The following is a 22043-nucleotide window of genomic DNA, read 5'->3' on the forward strand; positions in this document are numbered from 1 at the left end:
ATTTTATAGTTCAGTAATTTTCACTAGATGCTTTCCTCTTTTTTAAGGTGATGAATAAATTTAACTATACTGAAACAGGTGAGGGACTGGAGAACTGAATTAGAAACTTATGAAAAGTCAAGTAATGATTTTTGTTCTTTGAAAAATTATTTCTATTATAATTTTCAATGACAACTATGGTTTCTTCTTCTTAAGGAAAACTTTATTTACTTCCTAAATAATGAAAAAATCAGAAATTTATGTTCCAAATTACTAAATTTTGCATTCTTAACGTGGGCATTAGAGGAGCTATTAATTTTATTATAGAACAGCAATAAAACACCGGTGAGATCAGGGAGATACATACCTGATATAAAGTAACCACAATCCCCATACTACCTCTTTTCCATTGTTTCTCAACTTCAAAAATTAGAGCAAGAAGGGTGGGAGAGGAAATACATTTAATTTTTTCGTGAAGTATAGTTTCAAAAAAAAAAAAGATTAATCCAGGATATTATATTCTTCTATGGTAGTTGATGTTTACAGATCAGGAAATAAAATACTCCATCATCACATAAACACCTTATTTATTAACTAACCTACAGAAATAATGAAATTACTTACAGTGTGAAGCCTAGAGTCTACGCCATTCTCTGTTGTTCTGATTTGCATAGGCAGAGGTATAAGTTCCTTCTTACATCCGGAGAATGAAGGATCAATGTTTGTTTGAAGCACCAGCATTTTTCATCAGAGCTGAAGCCATATTATGGTAAAGATCCCTTTTCCAACATTAGGAATGAAAGTCCATATGTGTTCCAACAACTCAGACACTCTCAGGATTTGTAACTTGTCTGCTATTAATATCGACTCCACCTACCCTCTGAACCATCTCGAAGGCATTTGTTTTGCAGCATGTATCTCGGAAACTTGTCACAAGGTTAAGAACCAATTCGTTAAATGAAAACTTCTTTAAACAACTCTTGTAACTTTTGATCAGACGTGACCTCCAGTATATATATTTTTTTTAAGTGAGGAGCTTCGGATACTTTTTACCCAATCATCTCGCTGCCTGACAAAGAATCGATGCAATTCCAAGGGCGGTGTCTTAACTGTTTAGCCAAAAGCACTGCCAGCCAACTCTCCCGGTTTGCATCCACGTGTACTTGTAATTGGGGGCACAGTGATTCCAAACATGGCTTTTCGAGTCAACTTGTGGATGAATTCGCACCCGGATATGATACGGCCCAGCTGACCAGATGTACCCAGAACGCTCCAACCCCGCATCAGAAGTCATCGACCTGGAGCATCAGATGTAAGAACTCCTGCAAACTTCCGGCTCTGGAGCCCGTCTTGACGCTTCTGCGCAGGCGTCTGCCCCTCCTGGCTCAGGACCGCCTCGGTACCAGGCCGAGCTGACCCGCTCTGCGAAGCTGCTCAGGTCCGCCCATCAGGGCAGAGCTTCTGCTGAGCAGCCGCCGGGTCCGGGAGCCCTGGGCGCGGCGCTCAGCTTCCCACACCCTCTGCGGCCAGCGCCCCAAGTTCGGGCTGCTCTGGGCCCCAGCACAGTCACATACTGTGGTTCGCTAGAAGTGAAGCTGGTCCAGCAGGGCCAGCAGGGGCCCAGCAAGATGCACCAGGTCAGCAGGCCGTGGGTCTAGACTGCGATGGATACTCTGGAGAACGCGGCCGGCCTTGCTACCGTGGAAGAGCCCTGGGAGCTCCATCTTTGTCCCCCTTTCGGGAAGAAATCTTAGAACCAGAGCCTCCTTCACAGCTGGCAGCCCCTGAGCACCAGAGTGGGCCTCTCGCAGCCCCAGGGGCAAGACTCCTGTAGGGCTCGGGGCACCGAACCACCTGCTACGATAAAGAACAGAAACCTGGGCGCCATCATCTTGGTGATGGCCCAAGGGAATGCTGGGATTTTGGATGTCCGGCTTCTGCCCTCCAGTACCTATCGCCTACTCGGTAAGTTTATAATAAAGTGTTTAATGTGAACAGTTTTAATAAAGCGTATTAGAAGTACAGAAAATTGTACAGTTTTATTGGTATGTTGGTGTATAATATGTAAAGCCACCACAAGCAAGATATCAAACACTCTCAAAAGCTTCTTTGTACTCAAGTGTTAATTTCCTCAGGCAACCACTGATGCATTTCTGTCACTACAGGTTAGTTTGCATTTTGAGGAATTGTTTGTAAATTGAATCGTGTGGCATGTATATATATATACATATATATATACACACACATACATTTTTTTCTGACTTCTTTCAATCAGAATAAACATTTTGAGATGCTTCCATTGTTATCAATGGTTTGTGGTGCCCCCCCCCTTTAAAAAAAAAATTAGTATAGATATACCACAATTAGTTAACCTATTTGTCTTATGATAAGTACTTTGTTTCTAGCTTTGGACTATTGAAGTGAAAGTTTTATGAGCTTTGATATATACATCTTTCTACACATAAATTCCATTTGTTTTGGGTAAATACCAGAGAATGATAGTATGTGCATGTTTAATTTTTAAGTATTAATAGCTATCAAGTTATTTTCCAGCATGGTTGTACCACTTATATTTCTACTAGCAGTATATGAGAGTTCAGGTTGGTCCACATCCTTGACAACAAAAAGCATGGTAGGAGTTTTTAAAGTTAATTTTAATGACTCTAATCTGTCTGTAGTGTTATTTCATTGAGATTTTAATCCGTGATTTCTCTCATAAGTAATAATACTGTGCATTTTTTTCATGTGTTTATTAACCACTTATGTATCTACTTACATATTATGCCTGCATGCACATTCTTGATCTGAGCTGTCTTAAAAATGCTTTCTCCTAATCTGTGGCTTGGTTTTTCATTTTTATAATAATGTATTTCAGGTTCATGAAATCAAGTTTACAGATATAGATATGTAATTATCTATCTGTACGTATCTATAGATACATATTGTGGTTTTTATTATTTGTGTTCTGAGAAAACACTGTCTACTTCAAACTTTTAATGATTTTATTCTAAGAATTTTATAGTTTCTGATTAAACATTTAGATCTATATTCCATTTTGAGTTAACATTTGAGAATAGTATGAAATAATGGTCAGTTTTAAAGAGTATATGATTTCCAGTTGTTCCAATATAATTTGTTGAAAATAATATAATTTTCCATTGAACTGCCTTGAAACCTTTATCAGCAATCAGTTGGCCAGACTTCTGGAATCAGTTTGAAGAGGGTCAGAATACAGAGTATTGTCCCCACTCTTAATAGGAAAAAACTAAAATTAATAACTTTCTAAACCATCAGAGGAGTTGGTGGAGAAAGAATAGATTGATTGCAAAGGAGAATTTTTAAGGTTATGGAACCATACTGTATGAAATTGGATTACTGGGTATATTACTCCTTGCATTTGTCAAAACCCTTCCAGAGAGGACTTTAATGTATGCCGAATTAAAAACATCAACGAGTTTGTCAAGGGATCCTAGCATGGACTACATATAATGGTGACATATAAATCTAAACATATTATAACTGTATGATATGACTTCAATGAAAGAAATGGGGGGGGAAGGAACTAACTTAAGTAGCTTTGGAAGCAATGTTTTTGCTGAATATTGTAAGGCTACTGACAAGAGAACCATATGTAGTGTAAATTAATTATTAAATTGATTCCCACAAGAGTAGGGTTAGCAATTCTGAAACTACATGTATTCTCCTGCATACAAGCTCAGTCATGTCCAATTCTTTACTATGGACTGTCGCCTGCCATGTTCCTCTGTCCATGTGATTCTCCCAGGCAAGAATACTGGAGTGGGTTGCCCTTCCCTTCTCCAGGGGATTTTCCTGACCCAGGGATTGAACCCACATCCCCTGCATCTCCTGCATTACAAGTGGGTTCTTTACCACTGAGCCACCTGGGAAGCCTCACATGTATTCTAGGGATAATCAAATAAGCCAGTAGATCACAGATTATAGTAGCCAGGTTTCTAACTGTCAGATTTAAAAAAAAAAAAAAAACATTAAAAATAAGTGAAAGAGGAGGTCTACAATGAACCCTGAGGTACTGGATTAGCATTGGGTACTTTAGTTCTGTGCATATGTACGGCTGTGTGTACATTCATATTTTTTACTTTTGTCCACTGAGAGAGGCTAAAGATAATGGCATCTCAGTAGCAATGAGCACAACCATCACTCAGCTCTTAGTTTCCAGACACAATTCTCCAGTAAGTGTGGGCAAGGTCATTTAGGAAAAATGACTGATTCTAGCCTGAGGCTAGAAAAATGCAAGAAGATTAGGGAGATCTCTGTCTGGTAGTGCCAGAAAGGAAATGGAAAAGAAAGGGAAGGGAAGGAAAAGTTAGAAGCATGTGAAAAGGAAACAGAAGTCAGTTAAAGCAACTCCCAGTGGCCACATGCATAAAGAAAGAACAAATAATTGTGTGTCCACATGCACACAGAAATGACCTCTGGATATTAAATGTTAAAGATGAATTTTATTTTTATATAGGATTTTATATATTTTATATATTCTATTTTTATGTGTATCAGAGTTTTCTAACTTGCTATTTAAAAGCCCTAAATATATATTTTTAATAGTTTTCCATAGGAAAAGGAATTCTTAGGGTCTTCCCTTCAAAATGTAGTTCTGTTATTTTTAGAGAATTTTTCATCCAGGAGAACTCTTAAGATCTTTTCCAGAGCTGTGTTGCAAGCTTTGTAATTGTTTTAGAATTGATTGCTATACGAAATAGGTTTATGTGTTCTGACAGTGGGTTAATACAATAAAAGAAATTTTTAGTAGCAAAGGAGTTACAATTTTTCATTGGTTGTAATAAGTTTTTTTCTCCCTTTTCACTGCCGTCTCTTTGTAGATAAAATGGGATTTCATAAGCTCTTGTTTTTCAACATCAATTTCTAATTTTTTTTCATCAGGATGCCTTGTTCAAGGCTAAATACAGCTCAGAGGAAAATACATCCAAAAAAGCCTTAAAAAGATTTATTGTGTTGTGCTTAATGGGAAATATTGTTACCGTAAAAATACATTGTAAGTTGTAACCTTGAATGTTTGTTTACCAGGAAACTTGAAAGTAAATGTTAACAGCCTTGTTTTCTAACACAGATAAGCTGTTTTTCCTCTGGTATCTATGCAGTATTTTCACAATAATTTTCTTAGAAATTAAGTGCCTGTTTTATCATCAGTAGAATATTTCACATTTATATTTATCATTCATATGTAAGCTATGTAGTTTGGACTATCCATCCCGTAGTACTAGAAATGCTTTTATTGGTTTTATATGAACTACACAGTTTCTGCTCTCCATGACTGGGTATCACTGCTTTCTTCCTCACTTTTAATTTTAAGTACTATTTGTGAAAAGTATTCTTGCCTGGAGAATCCCAGGGACGGGGTAGCCTGGTGGGCTGCCGTCTATGGGGTCGCACAGAGTCGGACACGGCTGAAGCGACTTAGCAGCAGCAGCAGCAGCAGCATAGATCTACAGATGTGCACACCAGAAGAAGCTAGTGGAGGCCTACCCCTGATAGTGGCCATTAGCAGTGGCTCATCAAAGTCACTTCATACTGTTGGCACTCTGTCTGCCAGCTCCACGTCCTCCTATACAGTCATCCTAAGTGGATCAATGGGTTGTTGAATCACTGGATGTGAAACCCACAGATACAGAGGGATGACTGTGTCGCATACATTTTATATAAGGCCCTTGAGCATCATAGTGTTTTGGTGTCTGTGGGGCAGGTCCTGAAAACTGCAGTCATAAACACAGACATGGGAACAAACTTGGAGTAGAACCAATGTGTGAAATGAAGACTCTCTGTTCACAGTTGCTTTGCCAATGAACAATGGTAAAGAAATGGTAAGTTTTATGTGGCAGTCACAAATCTCCTAAATATTTAGTCACTGGTAAAATAAAACTAGCACAGGGCAAGCCTGGGCAGGGTACATTTCTCAAGCTCAATTCCCTACTCTATCCTTGCTGACTTGAGCAAGACAAACTGCTCTGTAGGCATCTGCTGTTTGATCGAGCCTTGGACACTCGCTGGCCCAAGGATTTTCACCACTGGCAGCGGGGAGAAGCCTCCTAGGACAGCCTCACTCATTCAACAGTCACTGCAGTGCCAGTCACTAGGTATATAGCTCTGAACAAAATCACATATGGTCCTTGGCTAACAGATACTTTTAGTGAGGGAGATAGATAATAAATACTAGCTATTTTGTTATAGTATTAATAATAATATTTTGTTAATGTTTGTTGGTCATTAATAATATATCAATAATAACTATTAACAATACTGTGATTAATAGTAATAATCATTATTAATGCTTTACATAGCTAATCTGTATTGAGTTATTTTCCAGCAAAATTTCAAAAGACTTTAATTCTTGCAATTCTCACCCAAATCTGTGTGGTTAAGCACATTGTCTTCAACTTCACAGAAAAATCTGGGGCACGTGAATTTCCAGTAGCATTGCCAGTTTCCAGTAGCTGGTGAACTGGAATTTAAACCCACCCAGCATAACACAGATTACCTTTCAGTGAGTAAACACATAATACAACAGTTAACAGCTTAAAATTAATTCTAAACAGGAAATGAATCCGGTGCAGCGAAAGGGGCTTAGAGAGGTGAGAACTTCGGTGTACATGTAATTAGTTAACCAGAGGAAGCCCCTCTGAAACTTGAAGGCTGAGAAGGAAGAAAACAAATGAAGAACAGGGGGAGGGTCACTTCAGGGAGTGATAATAACAGATGAAACGATTCAGAGGCAGGAAAAAAAAAAAATTGCCTGTGAGAGTAATTGCAGTGAGGCATTTGGCTGTGAGAAGAATTGCATGAGGAGGGATAATTAGACTGAGTCCAAATTGGGCAGGTAGGCAGGTCTTGGGACCAATTTCCTTTACGCTCACCAAACCCCTTCCAACCTACACTGAAAACTCATTAGACATGCTATACTGATGGAAGTGCATTACTCATTTGAATCATGCGGAACTAAAATAAAATGTGAGTCCAGTTCATCACTGAAGTATATATAATTCCTAAGGTTGTTTCAAACCTTAGAAGCCTTAAGTTTTGGGAGACTCAAATGTTTGCAAAATAGTTTACTGATTTTATGTATGTTCTAGGAAAATATAATCATATCTCACACCAGATAGCTATCCATACCCATCAATTCCTCCTCCTTAATACATCTAGCTTATTCCCAAATCCATATTTTTAATATGCTTTCATTCATCCGGATATACTTGTTTAGTGCCTAACTTGGCCCAAACATTACAAATCCTAGGGATACAAACGTAAGCAAGATAGGCTCGCTTGCTACTCTGTTGGAGTTTACAAGCTAATGGGGTGGCCGACAGGTTAATACATAACTTAAGTATGATAGAAGAAGTATGGGGAAAATATACGGAGGGGAAACAGAGACAGAGATCCCCAGAGAGAAGTAATATCTGGGCTGAGATATGAAGGAAGTACAAGTTAGGGAAAAGATTTGAGACGACTAATAATTTAGCTCAGGTGTTGACAAACAGAATCTAGCCTACACTCTGTTTTTTTGTTTTATAAGTTGGTTTTTTTTTTTTTTTTTGAGATATATTCATGACTGTTCATTTTCCTTCTGTCTGTGGCTGCTCTGATGGCAGACTTGAGTAGTTGCAACGATGACTGTATGACTCACAAAACCTAACATATTTGCTGTTTGGCCCTTTACAGAAAATGTTTTCAGTAGAACCAGTAGAGTTCCACTTGTGGATATTGCTAACAGGAGGAAAATGGTGGCTTGAAGATGTAGTTTTGCAACTTAGCAGTGTGTGTGGTAATTGAAACCATGAACATGAACAAGATTCACTCATTCAGGCCTAGGAAGATCATGTGTAGAGAGGGTCTTGGATAAATCCTAATATAGAACAATATCTAAGACTTCGGTGGAGGGAGATGAGACTTGTGAAGAAAATCAGGAGAATGTGTTGATCTTGAAGACAAGGGGACAGCCTATTTCAAGATGCATGGCTCACAGTATTTAATGTTCACTGTGTAAGATGTTTATTAAGGAGTGCTTGTAGGGTCTTCCAACTTTGGAAAAGCAAGGAAGGGAACACTTGGGTGGAAAGAGACGGAGAGCTATCTGTTCAGCTCAGTCCAGTCGCTCAGTCGTATCTGATTCTTTGTGACCCCCATGGACTGCAGCACGCGAGGCTTCCCTGTCCGTCACCGACTCCTGGAGCTTGCTCAAACTCATGTCCATTGAGCCCGTGATGCCATCAGTACAGGCTTAATGACAGCCCTGGCTGATCCCATAGGGAGCTCTGAAGCTGAACAGCGATTCTACAAGGATCAGCCCCTAGATTTGTGCTGCTAGGGCAAAGGGGAAGAGGGGCCTGGATGAGTATGCTCTCTGCAGCTGAGGCTGCCTCTGGAGGGATTTTCAGCTGGAAACTGTCTGGCACCAGCACACACGGCACGTTACAATCAATCTCTTCCTACAGTGAGAATATGGAAATCATCATGCATGTACTAAAGTTTGTACGTATGTTGAGATAAAGTTTGGGGGATCTCTTTAATGTTTTTTATACTTTTTTTCCCTGAAAAATAGTAGGTAACAGAATCCTTCTAACTGAATAACCTTTTTTTTTTTTTTGGTCTTTCTTTTGAACTTTTTATTGTGTAGCAGGTTACAGCCAATTAACAGTGTTGTGACAGTTCCAGGTGATCAGGGAAGGGACTCAGCCGTATGTACACTTGTATCTATTCTTCCCAAACTCTCCTCCCATCCAGACTGCCACATACCATTCAGCAGAGTTCCCTGTGCTATATAATAGGTCCTTGTTGGTTCTAACTGAATTACCTTTAAGCTTGAAGGGCAATAGTTGGAAATGTTCACATAGCAACGACAGTCATTATTTCCATATCCTCTTCAGTACCTGATTCCTAAATTTGAAGCCCACACTTACTGTATAATGTTTCTGCACTTAACTGTATAATCTCCGTCAACTTATTTACTTCTTTGAGACCTAGTTATTTCATCTATACAATAAAGGTATGATAGTGCCTACCTTAAAGTGTTATAATAAAGGCAGAGTGAGTTAACATGTGCAAAGAACTTAGAACAGCTCCTGATGTACACTAAATGCTTAACAAGTATTATTATTCTTAATTTTACTAATCTATTACTGTTATCCATAATGCTGTACTATTTTTAATTAATAGCAGTTTTTTTATTAATATTACAGCCTTTAACTGTCAGAAACTGTGACATATGACATACAACTCAGCTATATTTCAAATAAAACATGCATTACTCACACTAGAGAGGCACAGTTATATTCATTTTCAAGAAGAGAAAACCGAGCCTTGAGGAAACTGAAGTGGCAGCTTAGAAAAAGGAGTTGAAACTGGAATGTAGTATGCCATAATTCAGTAAATCAATGGTATCTAAATATCAGTGCACTAGCATTGGCAAACTACAAAGTGTCTTCTTTCTATTCATAACACATAGTTTCTTTCACAAAAATAAGCAATGTGTTTATTCCTGGGAAAAGGAAAGCAATGAATTTGATGCAGGTTGTTACCAACTTTCTAAATGTGTGATAGCATAGCTCAGATGTTGATGACGAACCAAATTATTATGGTTTTCCATAATATTAAAGTACTGTATTCCTTTTCATAAAATAATTTAAAGAAGTGATGTGTGTAACACATTCATTCAACAACCTTTTGGGAGAACCACTATGCACAGGCGCTATCTTAGTGTTTGGGAAACTGACATAGACAAGACAGCTCTCACCCTTGGTAATGCAGTAGTTTAGGAGAAAGAATAGAAAAGAATTGTCTGAAAGAGAAAAAGAGAAGCAAGTTATGTGACTGGTACTTTACAACCACGTACAAAATACAGAGGAGCCATGATGCAGAAACTGACTTGAGATAATGGTTCAGGTCAGGTTTCCTGGGTAAATTAAAAAAGAGAAAACAATACTCATGCCTAGCTGCGTTTTTGTGAATGATGATTTTAGAACTAGCTTGGTTCTTGTGTGAACTTGCAGTACTCGGAGTTCATTTGTGGGAAATTTCTCCTGTTTTCTGAGAGCCTTCTTCCGGGGCGGGTTGTGTGTCCTGCCAGTCACATTGGTCAAACCCCAGGAATCTATGAAGTAAGAATTGTAGTCACCAGGTAATGAGCACATACATTTCAACACCATACTGAATAGTGAAAAATTGGAAACATTCTGACATACTCACATACAAGGTTACAATGGAGCTGTTAAAAATAGTAAGTTTAAAATAATGATAGACTCTATGTACTGACATGGAAAGACAGCAAGGGTGTATTTTAAGTAGGAAAAGCAAGTCTCAGAAAACCAAACAAAACACGAATTTATTTAATGATTTCATTTATGTATGCATATGTATGTATGTGTATAAATTCAGTGTAAATGTTAAATGAATGCAAATATTGTTAATGTGATGGTAAAACCACAGAAAGCGGTTGGAATAATATACACCAAAATTTTATGTCTGGTTTCCTCCAGTGTGGAAATGGCTTTAAGAGACAAGGAAAGAGAAAGGTTTCTAAACTATTTGCATCATTTTAATGTTTTTGAAAATTTTAACTAACTAAAATATGCTGCTGCTGCTGCTAAGTCGCTTCAGTCGTGTCCGACTCTGTGCAACCCCATAGATGGCAGCCCACCAGGCTCCACTGTCCCTGGGATTCTCCAGGCAAGAACACTGGAGTGGGTTGCCATTTCCTTCTCCAATGCATGAAAGTGAAAAGTGAAAGTGAAGTCACTAACTAAAATATGATCCATATGTTAACTATAAATACTTTAAAATATTTATTATATTTCATATATGCCTTGTACATAGCAGGTATTCATCAAACATTTCCTAAATGACTTAAAATCCAAGTATGCATAATATTTATATTGTCTATATATGTTACTAATATTTGGTGATGGTCTGACCTGCCTCCTCTTCGAGTTATTAGATCAAATTGAATCTGGGAAAATTTTATTGTTTTATTCAGCCCTATTAGGGGAGGAAAACTTGGGATAAAAAAAATTATCCAAAGAGTGCAATTTAAGATTTTGAACTCAGTTTGACATAGCAAACACATACAGTGTCAAATCCTGTTCCTGACATTTACTCTTTATGCAATTCTGTGTAAATAATTTTTATTTGAAATTATTTCTTCTGTTAAAAAAAAACTAATATATATTCTATAATATTTTTGTGGGAAAGATGCTTATCTACGTAACCTCTTTAATGAACCAGTGATGCTTTGGACATGCTTAATACCCATCAATGAATGAGCCACTTCCCATGTGGCTCAGTGGTAAAGAATCTGCCTGCCAATGCAGGAAACACAAGAGATGCACATTTGATCCCTGGGTCGGGAAGATCCCCTGGAGAAGGAAATGGCAACCCACTCCAGTATTGTTGCCTGGGAAATCCTATGGAAAGAGGAGCCTGGCGGGCTACAGTCCATGGAGTCGTAAAGAGTCGTAAAACTATAAAGACACAACCGAGTGACTGAACAGCAACAAATGAATGAATGCTCAGGACACCCATATCCACACATCATCTTTTCTAAAGATCAATCTATAACATTTCCTTCTCAGCTGTTATGCTTTTTCTTAGTTCTTAAAACATGACAGTAGTAAACTTAACAATGTTAGCCAAATAATTTCGCAAAATGTAGACTAACATCTAATAGACATTGTTTAATTCTTATAATGTAATTTGGTAGAGCTCTCATTCTATTTCATCAAAACATAAAATATCCAAGGGAAAACAAATTATTGTTCTTACTTGCAGTCTCTATTTGCTAGTGTCATTTATACAATATAATATGCTGATTAATGGTTTTTGAAAGCACTACTGTAAAAGAAGACAATTTTCAGTTTTGTTTCTTCATTTATAAACACTTAATAAAATCTAATGAATTCAGTGGGAATTTGTATAATTATGAATAATTGGACTTTACAATTAAACCCACAAATCTGGTTATTCAAAAGCTAATATCTGAAAAACAAGGCCAGTTTTGTACATGCAATAAAATAATATGCATAATTTTAAAGGTTGATATACTCCTAAGATATGTCTAATTACATTATAACAGTGAAAAATATTTCTGAGCTAATTCAAAGATTCTGCCCAATTATTAATTACCAATTCAAAGAAATACAGACTTGAAGCTATGATATTTTCTCTATTCCTAATAATCAGAAATAAATATAGATTTTTATAGCAGGGCATCCAAAATAATTAATTCATTTTGTTTCCAGTCAAAGGAAATAATTGATACTGGGAAAAATATTAAATCATACAGGTCAAATAAAGGTCACAGAAACCAAGAATGCTTTTGTAAATTCAAGTATAAATAAAACAGTTTTACTTGGTCAAGGGTAGGTGGGCAGGTAGTATCTAGGGACTTATATTTCTAGTCTACTGGTTTTAAAGCTGTAGAGTAATATCTATGTATTGTTTGCATCGTGTATCCATAGTTTACTGGAAATATTTTAGAAAATTTTCTGGTTGTTATCTTGTTACTTGTGTAGATGAATATTTAAGTTTCTGTCTCCTTCAAACATCTAACACTACAAATCCAAGTTTCTCATGTGAATCAAAAGTAAGCCAACAAAAGCCATTTCTAGAACAATATCCAAGTGTAAATTGGTGGTATGTTAGCTTAGCGCATATGTGCTCAATTGCTTCAGTCGTATCTGACTCTTTGTGACCCTATGGCCTACAGCACACCAGGCTCCTCTGTCCATGGGATTCTGCAAGCAAGAATACTGGAGTGAGTTGCCATGCCCTCCTCCAGGGGATCTTCCCCACCAAGGGATCAAACCCACATCTCTTATGTCTCCTGCATTGTCAGGCAGGCTCTGTAACACTAGCACCACCTGGGAAGCTCATATTAGCTTAGTGTTCTTTGTAAATAATATTTGGTCTTGAGATTGTAGTCTTTATAGGAACTGAGAGAGTGATTTGCTTAGATACAAATGATTTTTATTAAAATAGAAATATTAATTTCACATTCATTGGGAATAAAGTAAATAGCTTTACATATAGTACTACCAGTTCAGTTCAGTCGCTCAGTCATGTCCAACTCTTTGTGGCCCCATGGACTGCAGCACATCAGCCTCCCTGTCCATCACCAACTCCCAGAGTCTACCCAAACCCATGTCCATTGAGTTGGTGATGCCATCCAACCATCTCATCATCTGTCATCTCCTCCTCCTCCTGCCCTCAATCATTCCCAGCATCAGGGTCTTTTCAAATGAGTCAGCTCTTCGCATCAGGTGGCCAAAGTATTGGAGTTTCAGCTTCAACATCAGTCCTTCCAATGAACACCCAGGACTGATCTCCGTTAGGATGGACTGGTTGGATATCCTTGCAGCCCAAGGGACTCTCAAGAGTCTTGTCCAACACCACAGTTCAAAAGCATCAATTCTTCAGCGCTCAGCTTTCTTTATAGTCCAACTCTCACATCCATACATGACTACTGGAAAAACCATAGCCTTGACTAGATGGTACTTTGTTGGCAAAGTAATGTCTCTGCTTTTTAATACACTGTCTAGGTTGGTCATAACTTTCCTTCCAAAGAGTAAGCGTCTTTTAATTTCATCTGCAGTGATTTTGGAGCCCAGAAAAATAAATAACAAGAATAGCACTATATAGACTATTTAAAATGGGCAAATTGGAAATATTCAGAGTTTATATTCTTGTTTGTGTGTATTTCTCCATGTACAATGCTTGTTACAGAGGCTTATGCTTAAAAATATATGAAGAGAGTTATGAATGTGGAAAATGGTCTCCAATAGTAAATGAATATTTAAAAATTATCTGCAGATATTTAGAAAGCTTTATTACCATTCTTTCTGCAAGCTTTTAGAAATGTAAATTAAATATATTAAGCTGCCTATGCTGCCCTGAGCTTTTCCTCATCAGTTCTTACAGTGAACAACTTTTGTTCCTGTGACCTATTTTTGCATATACAACTTTTAGAATCAGCTGCTCATTTTCTACTCCTTTCCTCTGTTGTTGCTGTTTAGTCACTGAGTCGTGTCCTGCTTTTGCAATGCCATGGACTGTATAGCCCACCAGGCTCCTCTGTCCATGGGATTTCTCAGGCAAGGATACTGGAGTGAGTTGCCCTTTCCTTCTCCAGAGGGCTTTCCCCACCCAGGGATCGAATGCATGTCTCCTGTGTTGGCAGGTGGATCGTTTATCACTGAGTCACCTGAGAAGCCCTACTCTCTTACTCTATAAAATATAATTAATTAACTAATTAATTACTATTTAAAATGCCTACTGGCATTTTAAATAGAATTTCTATAAGTCAGCTCATATTTTTGGAGGAAGCAAACATCTTAACTAACCACCGTGGTGTATCTTTACATTTACTTGGGTCTTCTTTTATTTATCTCAACAACATTGTGTTGTTTTACTGTACAGATCTGGCACCTGTAGTTTTAACTTGTATCTCACCTTTTCTTGTTATTTTAAGCTACTGTAAGTGGTATGTTTTAATCATTCAGTTTATAAAGTTTCATTGCCAGTATATAAAAATACAGTGGATTTTTATACATTGATCTTATGTTTACAGATATTTTCCAAGAATTCTAAAGAATTATATATTCCATCACATTGACAGTCTGCATGTGACTGAATACCTTAGATATCTAAGTTAAAGTTTTCAACTGATCTTGAAAAAAAGAAAATGACCCTTATTTGCTCAACTTTGTTTCTGAACCCTCTACTTTCTGGAACTCCAATTCTATCCACCTTGATAGGATCCCACATGTCTCAAAGCCTCTGTTTATATATTTCAGGTTTTTTCCCCCTCTCAACTGAATAGTTCAGTGTGATGATTTCTGGTTCAGTGGCTTCCTGTTCATTGGTCTTTGATACTGTTCTAAAGTTTAGTCTGCTAATTCCATCTAGAATAGAATTGTCTTTTATAAGCTAGTTGAGTTTGCTTATTGATAGGCTTATTTATTTTAGACTTTACCAGAGCTTGTCTGCAGTAGTTTTATTCCAGGGCTGGTTGATCCCTGCCACTGAAGTGTGGCCCTTGTCTCCCTACTTAATGCCAGTGTTTAACAAGGTCTCTCCATTATGGATTTATTGGCACTCGGATATCTTTAAGCCCTTTTGAGATCTGGAAATGATTTAAATTTAGTTTCCTGATGATTGTTCCATGCCAGTTTTCCTAGAACTAGCATGTTTCTGATAAAGCCAAGTTGCATAGGTTCTCCTAGAACCAATGTTTGCACAACTTGGTATTCAGCAGAGACTAGAGATAACTGCAATATATATGGGTTGAGTTCCAGTCCCTCTGTCCTTGTGCACCACAGTTTTCAGTTTCCCCAATGTCTGATCTCTGTGTATTCAAAGCAGCATTCTTCCTGTGGTATCCTTGAGTACTACTCCCTGTGCTAGAGTCCAGGGAGTAGATTCAGACCAAAAGCCATGGTCATCAGAGGATTCACTCTTTGTCTGGCCTCTCCTTTCAGATCCACAGTCCTGTTTTACCTATTATTGTTCAGCATATGAAAACAATTATTTAATATGTTCCCTTGAATTTTCAACTCTTACTGGGAGATAGACATTCTGGTATCAGTTTCTCCATCTTTAGATTTTGAAGGTAACAAGAACCAAAAGAATGGGTAGATAATTCCAGAAAAAAAAATCTATTCCCAAAATGAAAAAAAAAAAAAAGTATGTGAAAATTCAAAAATAGAGGTAATAGAGATAAAGTGTGTGGGAGTAATTTTTTAAGACTGGGCTTGACTTAATTTTTCAAACTTCCACATATATATTCACATTCCCTTCTTAGGAAAATTTTCCTTAATGGGACTGTGAGATGAGAAGTTCTCCAATACCCTTGAAGAGTAACAGAATAAATGTAATCAGCAAATACTGAGAACCATAAAGAGAATGCTCAAAGAGGAGAACAAAAGAGGGCAGTCAATATAATACTACTAGCTCACAGTTAATTTCACATTTTTAATACAGAAACAGGAAACAGTATTTATAATAAGGCCTATGTAATGTTTCAGAGTATAGGGAAAAATAAACTGAAGTGTCTCTGATTTAGTAGATACAAATAAAATATATTTATACTGTTACTTAATTTTAAGTCAGATTTCTGTGTATAATCTTTATAGAGCTGTATGATTTGGTTCTTCCCTTCACATCTTAATATTGTAAGAAAAAAAAGTGAGAGTGAAAGTGTTAATCCCTTGTTCATGTCTGACTCTTTGAGACCCCATGGACTCCTCTGTCCATGGAATTCTCCAAGCAAGAATACTAGAGTGTGTAGCCATTCCCTTCTCCAGGGGATCTTCCCAACCCAGGGATCGAACCCAGGTCTCCCACAGTGCAGGTGGATTCTTTATCATCTGAGCAGGTTAGAGGCATGCAATAATTCATTGAAGAATCCATATTTTCCTACAACATCCTTTCGGTGTATTCTTTTAAGTATTGTTTTATTTAATGTGTGCAGTAGTGACCTTCACTTAAAAAAATTCCTAAACAAAAGATCAGCCAGTTCAGTTCAGTCACTCAGTCGTGTCCGACTCTTTGCAACCCCATGAATCACAGCACGTCAGGCCTCCCTGTCCATCACCAACTCCTGGAGTTTACCCAAACTCATGTCCATCGAGTTGGTGATGCCATCCAGCCATCTCATCCTCTGTCATCCCCTTCTCCTCCTGCCCCCAATCCTTCCCAGCACCAGGGTCTTTTCCAATGAAAAAGGTCAGTTTTCATTCCAATCCCAAAGAAAGGCAATGCCAAAGAATGCTCAAACTACCGCACAATTGCACTCATCTCACACGCTAGTAAAGTAATGCTCAAAATTCCCTAAGCCAGGCTTCAGCAATACGTGAACCGTGAACTTCCAGATGTTCAAGCTGGTTTTAGAAAAGGCAGAGGAACCAGAGATCAAATTGCAAACATCCGCTGGATCATTGAAAAAACTAGAGAGTTCCAGAAAAACATCTATTTCTGCTTTATCGACTATGCCAAAGCCTTTGACTGTGTGGATCATAACACACTGTGGGAAATTCTGAAAGAGATGGGAATACCAGACCACCTGACCTGCCTCTTGAGAAACCTGTATGCAGGTCAGGAAGCAACGGTTAGAACTAGACATGGAACAACAGACTTGTTCCAAATAGGAAAAAGAGTACATTAAGGCTGTATATTGTCACCATGCTTATTTAACTTATATGCAGCGTACATCATGAGAAACGCTGGGCTGGAGGAAGCACAAGCTGGAATCAAGATTACCGGGAGAAATATCAATAACTTCAGATATGCAGATGACACCACCCTTACGGCAGAAAGTGAAGAGGAACTAAAAAGCCTCTTGATGAAAGCAAAAGAAGAGAGTGAAAAAGTTGGCTTAAAGCTCAACATTCAGAAAACTATGATCATGGGATCTGGTCCCATCACTTCATGGGAAATAGATGGGAAAACAGTGGAAACAATGTCAAACTTCATTTTGGGGGGCTCCAAAATCACTGCAGATGGTGATTGCAGCCATGAAATTAAAAGATGCTTACTCCTTGGAAGGAAAGTTATGACCAACCTAGATAGCATATTAAAAAGCAGAGACATTACTTTGCCAACAAAGGTCCATCTAGTCAAGGCTATGTTTTTTCCAGTAGTCACGTATGGATGGGAGAGTTGGACTGTGAAGAAAGCTGAGTGCCAAAGAATTGATGCTTTTGAACTGTAGTGTTGGAGAAGACTCTGGAGAGTCCCTTGGACTGTGAGGAGATCCAACCAGTCCATCCTAATGGAGATCAGTCCTGGGTGTGCATTGGAAGGACTGATGTTGAAGCTGAAACTCCAGTACTTTGGCCACCTCAGATATTAGCATTTAAAATATTTCAAAAGACAAAATGAAAATTGTATAAGTTTGAAACTCAGCAGATATAACTGGTTATGTGGAGAACATTTTCTGCAGCACTTAAGTATGTGATTGGGCTTCCCTGATAGTTCAGTTGGTAAAGAATCCCCTTGCAATGCAGGAGACCCTGGTTTGATTCCTGGGTTGGGAAGGTCCCCTGGAGAAGGGATAGGCTATCCACTCCAGTATTCTTGGGCTTCCCTTGTGGTTCAGCTGGTAAAGAATCCACCTGCAATGAGGGAGACCTTGGTTCAGTCCCTGGGTTTGGAAGATCCCCTGGAGAAGGGATAGGCTCCCCACTCCGGTATTCTGGCCTGGAGAATTCTATGGGCTGTATAGTCCATGGGGTAGCAAAGAGTCAGACACGACTGAGTGACTTGCACTTTCACTTTCACTAGGTACGTGATTACCAGTGGCTACAATCTTTGTTACAATAGCAATATGAAAAGAAAAAGCGAAGTTCTAAAACGGGCTCTTACAGCTAAATATTCTCAGCTCTTCCAACCTGTTCCCTACCACAGTAGTTTGCTAATACTGCTAAAAATAAGAGATACCAAAGGCTGAAGAACATAGGGGAATAATTTCATGGAAGATGTTTGTGATTATCACCCATTATCACCTCAGAAAAAGGCATAATTTATAAAGCACCCACTTTAAAAGCATGGAAAACGTACTTTTCTTACCTTCCAATAGTTTAGTGTCTGCCACGGAACTTACTAAATACATGAACAAAGAAAAAACTGTTAAAAAATGAAAAATATAGTCAGAGAAATGAAACTTCCAGAGAAGAAGACTGACAGAGGGAAACACACCGACCGAGTTACTGAGTTTTTAAATATTGAAAGAAAAAGGAAGGCAGAGAAAATAAAGGCCTGCTAACAAATAGAGAGGGACATAAAAATCAATGAGCCTTTGATAATGTGTTATAGATGCTTGTTTTTTAAAGAGGAAAATGAAGAAAAGAAATGTGGGAAATTGGGAAATAATGACCATCTGGTTAAAGTAGTTATTGATGAAATGTGGGTAAGAGGATGCTGGGTCTTTGGGGACTGAAGAACAGGTTCTTCCAAATTTGGGAGGAATGTCTAATGAGGCTCGATTAAGATAGATCATCATCCTGTTCTAATTCAACACCGTTCTTAGTGACACAGAGGAAGGAAATATTACATGATTGAAGATTGTACAGGAATTGAGTTTACAGTTACTGCTGGAAATATTGCAAACAGAAAAGAACCAAAGAGCCAGTGGATTTAACAAAAGTGAATATAGATATATAAGCCAAAATAAAATTATCTCTGCCAAGAAGGCAGCCATGAATATTAATAGAGGAAGAAGAAAAGCAAATATAACCTCTAATTGATATTGGCATATAATCTGTTATAATCATTATAACAGATTATAACAATTATATAATTTGTTATAACATAATAATCTGTTAACTAGTAATGTACACATTCTCTTTATTCTTAGAATCTTACATAGAGTAAATCCCTTATAGACACTACATATCAGAATTATGATACTCTACGGACTGACTCTCCAGACCAGAGAAACACAGGTTCAGTCCTCATTTCTACAGATTTGTATCATATACTTAGCTGTTATTAAACTATCAAATTAATTAACCAAGGGAACCCTAGCTCTGTCTTCTAAAAGCTAAGGTTTAGCTAGCTTTAGTAGTATGAGGAGGAAGGGAAATTGCCTAAAGAAAATTTTTCACGTGACCCTCTAGAAATGGGGAAAATTAGAGAAAGCGATAGCAAGAAAGTTAACAGATGACAGTTTCATGAAAGGAAATGATAACCTATATGCCAGATGATACAGAAAGGTCAAATGAAAGAGGAGAGAAATGTTGCCATTGAATTTGGCAATTAGGATGTCATCTATGAGAGCTGACAGGTAGTTTTTTGTGCAGTGGCTGGAGCACAGACTGGATAGCTGTGACGGATGAGTGATTGGTTGTTAAGAAAATAGAAAGTGCAGATATAAACTGTTTTCTCAAGAAGGTGAGTCCTGATGAGACAAAGTGAAATAGGATGGTCACAGGAAAAAGACATAAAGGATAAAAAAAAAATGATGTTTTAAGATGAGAGATCTATGCTGAAAGTAAAGCATTAGTAGATGGATAAAGGACTTTATTATTGAACTCATACTGATTTTTCATGACTCAGTTCAAAAGCCACCCCCCTTGTAAGCTTTCTGATTGCTCACTGGACCCCCTCTGGCTAACTTAGGTTATCTTTTTTGCTGCACCTCCTCTGCCATTACACACTACCTTGTCCACACCTCAATGATAGCTCTCTCTGTAGTATTCTAATATTTTTTCTCTACTCTGCTAGGTTGATTTTCTTTAGAGTAGCTATTATGACTGCATCCTCAGTCTCTATCAGTTAATGCTACATCATTTTTGATTAATAAAACTTGCATTAATGAATGAATCAACAAATGGCAGAGTTGATATAGTTTTCTAAACCATACAGAACTCTTAGCTAAAACTTAATCTCAATACAAGAATATAGATTCTGGAGTAACCAAGGACAAGAAACAGCTTAAAGAGGCAATGGAACAGAGATCAGAAAAATAAGACAGAAGATCTGACTTTGAGACTAGAGGGCCACAGTGATGAGTAATCCTAAACAAACCACCCAAAATGTTAGTATATGAAACACTGAAAATAAAGGTTCTGGAAGACAGATGCTAATGCACAAGGAGAACTTTTAAAATTCTGAGGCTTCAATTCCTTCTTACGTTAAAACTCTCTAAGTACGCAAGGGAATGTTTCATGGGCCAACAATTGATATAATTTCAGTTTCAGTTTATAGAGCTAAAAGAAATTCACTCCTTTAATTATTGATATAAGTTGAAAGAGTAGAGATGTATTGAGAACCTCTTTCCAGTGGTTTAAAAGGAGAGAGTTGGAACAAAAGTCCTACAGAGAACATAAATGGGAGAAGCTTTTATTAAAAAAAAAAAAAAAAAACGAAGTAACACTAGGAACAAAAAATATCTCCAAAGTGGTTAAGATCAAGATTTTCATAACGGACTTTGTGAAAGATCTTGTGGCCCTTTTCATCCTATCTCGTGTTAAATAGTTGGCAGTGAGAATATGAAGATCTTTGCTAGCATCAGAATGCTTGACAGACTGTACAGTTATTAACATGACTTGCTTACAGCCCTGAAGTCATGTACAGTCTGGCTTCAGGCTTTTAGGCTTTCATCATCTTCATGGTGCAGTAGAGATGATCTGAAAATTAATGGTGCCAAAGGACAGGTCAGCCATACCACCACTTGAGCTGATGATCAGAATCATCCACAGTTGAGGGATGTATGCAATCCACTCAGGAGAGAGTATTCCTGACACACTGAACTGTCAGCGAAAAAAAAAAGAATGAGTCCATAACTCTTGTTGGTCACTATGGATAACACTAAAAATAATATGACTGAAAAGTTGTAGAACGTGATGTATATGAACCAAGACCTTGGAACTTTGACTTTTAGCTTCAAATGCCATTTGCAACAAACTAGGTATCTTAGATCAGGCTGCCATAAGCAATTATAACAGACTGGGTGGCTTATAAACAACAGAAAATTTCTCACACTCCTGGAGACTAGAAATCTGAAATCAGAGTGCCAGCTGTTTCGTTTCTGATAAGGCCATCATCTGGGTTGCAGACTGCCCACTCGTCCTTATGTCCTTCCATGGAAGAAAGGAAAGAGAGCTCTCTGGAGGCTGTTGTTTGTTTTGTTTTGTTTTAAGCTAGTTTATTATCATTTGAAGCAAAAGGAATTTATACAATGGTTATTTTCTGTGCTCCCATAATACTTGTTCTTCCCTGGTCTGGAGTCTTTTTTTTTTTTTTTTTTATAAATTTATTTATTTTAGTTGGGGGCTAATTACTTTACAATATTGTAATAGTTTTTGCCATACATTGACATGAATCAGCCATGGGTTTACATGTGTTCCCCTTCCTGGACCCCCCACCCACCTCCCTCCTCATCCCATCCCTCTGGGTCATCCCATTGCCCCGGCCCTGAGCCCTTGTCTCATGCATCGAACATGGAATGGTGTTCTATTTCACATATGATAATATACATGTTTCAATGCTATTCTCCCAGAACGTCCCACCCTCACCTTCTCCCT

The 22043-nt window shown here is 37.9% G+C and overlaps 2 long non-coding RNA genes across 2 annotated transcripts in view; both read left to right on the forward strand.

Annotated features, from left to right (window-relative positions):
• The first annotated feature begins 1393 nt into the window (after positions 1-1393).
• The window catches only part of LOC145534254 (uncharacterized), a 101136-nt gene continuing 80486 nt past the window's right edge, over positions 1394-22043 (forward strand). Inside the window, exon 1 of the long non-coding RNA XR_014074386.1 lies at positions 1394-1944. This is a non-coding gene — a long non-coding RNA (uncharacterized LOC145534254). The remainder of the gene's footprint in view (positions 1945-22043) is intronic.
• Positions 15116-18356, forward strand: LOC145534195 (uncharacterized). Its single transcript, XR_014074330.1, has 2 exons — positions 15116-16123; positions 18259-18356. It is a non-coding gene; the product is annotated as an uncharacterized LOC145534195 (long non-coding RNA).

The sequence above is a fragment of the Giraffa tippelskirchi genome, chromosome 14 (genome assembly GCF_054371585.1).
Source record: "Giraffa tippelskirchi isolate mGirTip1 chromosome 14, T2T-mGirTip1v1.2.pri, whole genome shotgun sequence".
Lineage (NCBI taxonomy): Eukaryota > Metazoa > Chordata > Mammalia > Artiodactyla > Giraffidae > Giraffa > Giraffa tippelskirchi.